Source organism: Neltuma alba, unplaced genomic scaffold (assembly GCF_004799145.2).
Source record: "Neltuma alba isolate B1F8T4 unplaced genomic scaffold, ASM479914v2 tig00012305_pilon, whole genome shotgun sequence".
Taxonomy (NCBI): domain Eukaryota; kingdom Viridiplantae; phylum Streptophyta; class Magnoliopsida; order Fabales; family Fabaceae; genus Neltuma; species Neltuma alba.
Genome location: NW_021636817.1, coordinates 40,484 through 44,269, shown reverse-complemented (window position 1 = coordinate 44,269; position 3,786 = coordinate 40,484). Strand labels below are relative to the sequence as shown.

The 3,786-nt window shown below is 33.1% G+C and overlaps 1 long non-coding RNA gene across 1 annotated transcript; it reads left to right on the top strand.

Annotated features, from left to right (window-relative positions):
* The first annotated feature begins 216 nt into the window (after nucleotides 1-216).
* On the top strand, nucleotides 217-644 carry LOC114725922 (uncharacterized). Its single transcript, XR_003738454.1, has 2 exons — nucleotides 217-340; nucleotides 568-644. It is a non-coding gene; the product is annotated as an uncharacterized LOC114725922 (long non-coding RNA).
* Nucleotides 645-3,786: the final 3,142 nt, after the last annotated feature.

Below are 3,786 nucleotides of genomic sequence, written 5' to 3'. Positions count from 1 at the left end.
TTAGGGAAGAAGTATTTGATAATAACAAAATTTGAAAAAAAAGACACTGAATTTCAACTACCTAAACATACTGTTTATATCCTCTATATATCTTGGGTGTGTGCGCGCATCGAAGTCTATATAAAGCCACAAAGTGGTGGTACTTCCTTGTACAAGAGGGTCAATCGTCGGAGCTTAACGTTTAACTTCTATAAGTGTGTTTGGAAGAAGAAGATAAGGAAGATGATGAAGAAGCTGGTTTGGTACCTTATTTTGATTTTTGTGCTTCTCTTCTCCTTCCAATTTCCGCCAACATCAGCTCGGCGACTTGGTGATCACCCTTATGTAAATCCATCATCAGGTATGGATATCCACGCGGCAAGGATTATTATTAACCCATCGATCTTTTCCATTATTATTAGAGATGTTTATTAAATTTTAACCTTAATGATGCTTATAATTAGCTGTCTCATTTATCACTTGCCATGTGAAAATTATATTGGAGAGAGTTCATTTATGGTCTTCGATCACTTATTTATTTTTCTTCTTATCTCGTAACTCTACCTTCTTCATTTTGCTCGTGTATAGAACACAGCGATTATCACGATTATTGGCCACCCCATGCCTAAGTGGGCGTACGGGCAGCGATGGTGAGCTAAAGCTGAGCAAAAAGGAGAACCACCTTGTTGGAATCAGATATTGATGTCTTGCAATTTATATCTAAATTACTTCATAAATATACAGTTTGCGTTCTAAGTTGTCGACTTTGTCCAATATAGATTAAACCAGAATATCAATCTCTAGTGCTGTGAATCTGTACGTGATCAGTCGCAGCGTTGGGTAGTGGATATTTTTTTTGAGAGGATATTATATTTTGCAGTTTTTATGGGTATTTACATGATGAAGAATTGGCCTGTCCAATCCAGCTTTCCAAGCAATAAATGATTTTCCTTTCATTGCTGTTATCTTATTCTGCACTAAGGCTCTTCGTCTAATCATCAATCCACATGGATATTGTTACTATCTCGAATCTATAATAAACTCTTCAGATTCGAATTCTTAATGTAAGACTTAATTGTTGAACTGATCTCGTATTAAGGACCGAAGGACTAATTAACAGAACTTCTCTTGATACTGCAAAATAAAGTTGTTTGAAACAGAAAAAAGGAGCATACGTGGCACTTCACTTTTATCACCAGATTATGCTTCCTTGTGAATGACTGGACAATTATGAGAGATTAAAAAAGATCGAGGTGGGTTACATTTATATGATCAAAACAAACTCATCAATTAACTCCTATACATTTAGGACTTGGGGAAGTAATACTTAAAGAAACTTGTTAACAAACTAAGATCAGAAATCCAGGAAAATAAACTTACAACATTTGACTAATTAAATAAAAGTAGAAAACAACCGACTTACTAATTATCAAATTATTTGAAAGACATAAGCCCACAATGTTGAAATTTATAATGTAACACCTATCCCTTATATACTAGTAGAATTATTCTATTTAATCATGATCCATTAAAAGCCAGGTTTCATCCTGGGAATTATATATATATAATTTTTATTTCCATTCGGCCTTTCGAATCCTCAATTAAGTCAACTATAGCCAATAGGGTTTAACATTTGACACCCTAGCCATTGGCTCACACGACGAGATACATAATTAGATACACATAAATTTTAGGCCAAATAATAATTATATCAAAAAAAAATTGACTATTTCCCTCAATAGCAGTCATTATGATCTATCTGCCCTTAGTCATCTCCTTATGGAGGAATATTTACATACCAATATAGATATACAATATATATCTTTACTCCAAAATAAGATGCATTTTAGCAAAATATATATAAACAAAAGATCGCCAGCTTCCTGCGCCTTTAAACTCCACCGATCACTACTCCCTTGCCCTTAGGAGTACTTGCTCTTGCTGTATTACATGGAAGAAGGGGTGAGATTCTAAAGAATCCCAGTAGTAACAAATTTCCCTCACGTAATCATACAAGATCACAAACAACATGCTACACAGGCCAAAGAGAACAACACCTTGCATCCAAGTATAATCAATGATGCATATACACCATACACCCATATAGCTAATCGCTATCTATCGCGCCCACATTCCAAAATAAATGGAAACCAGCATATTGTCATGACAAATATTATTATGCAAAGGCAACTTACATGTTTTCATGCATAATCAGCATAAAGGCACATCCAAGCATGTGGCAATCCATATACAATCACATTAAAGGAAAAGAGTTACTACCTTTTGCTTTTTCTTCTGTACTAACTTCCCCTTGCTTCTTTCTTGGCTCCCTTCTTAATGGACTTGAACAAATATCAAATCCTATAAATTATATAGGCAAGGATAGATTAATATATATATATATATATAGGTATAAGTATTTAAGTACTCTCCCATTTCCCTCATGCTTCCCACGGTCATACTTCCAAAAGTCACACACACGCATATAAATATATATATATATATATATAACAATTATACTCCACAAACTTATAAACAATTAGCATACATTAATCTTTTCGGATATTTCTCCCACAATTCCAGCTTCATATGCGTCATTCTATTTCCCATTTTAAGGTCCAAAAATCTTGATTCAGTCGTGCAGCAGGGGAAAATAAGAAGGGAGAAGATATTAGGGTAGAATAAGTCAGCAAGGGCGTGTGAAATAGCTATTATACCCTTTGGTCTTCATTTTCCCTTCAATTTGATCCTTCTCTATTTTTCCAGGATAATCAGATAATTCCAGAAATCAAACCTGGATATTTTATATGAATTTTCTTCTTCCATTAGCTTCTTTAGTCCATAAAATAATTTCCTAAAAATCTCAGCTCAAAAATTAGCCTCTAACTATTTTTCTTGAATATTCCAAGAAAATAAGTCCTAAATTCTTGAAATTAACTTTATAATTATTCAGACCATATTTTAAGGGTCTTAATCTCAACAATTTCTCTAAAAATTTCTCCTTCATCATGCTTTACTCAAATCCATAAAATTTGGGATATTACATATAACCTCATCACAATTGAATGTCTAAAATACTCAAACATTGATGAAGATTGTGCTTTGTTGTGAACATCATTTGAGCCACCTGCTCTCTGATGATGAAATGATGGATTCTTAGTCTTGACAATGGTGAAATAATTATCATGTTAAATGGCGCTTGCCTTTAGTTGTTGCAGCTTCCTTTAATACTGACTAACACTGAGGTGCTTCTTCGATCATCCACTGAAGCCTAATCAGTAAATTTTTTTTTTGGTGACATAATCAGTATTATTTGAGTTACCACATAGAAGTAAACTATCATAGTTGTACCAAGCATCTTAATTAAGAACTTGTTTTAGATAGTTTTATTCTCGTTCTTACATGTGTCAAAAGAAGACCTATATTGCTCAAAGTTAAAAGAAGCCTCAATATATATACTACATCCAGTTCTTAATATAAAAGCTACTTAACAAATGAGTAGATTAAGAAAATTAATTAAGTTAGTTATTTGTAGCAAATATGAGTTGATTTTTCTAAAGTATCCCTTTTGATCATAACTACCCCTAAATGGAAACCCTTGACATGTGTATTTAATATTAGAAAATGAATTATAAATTTGGAGGACAAAATGGATTGAGATTTTAAAACCAAACTTAATTCCTAACTAGCTCTTTTATTAAGGACTAGAGATAGTATATATGCCAAAATGTGAACTTGGGCTAATAAATAAGAAGTGTTCGGTCACCTGCACAACAATAAGCCAAATCAACCCTTGGAGTTTTTTTG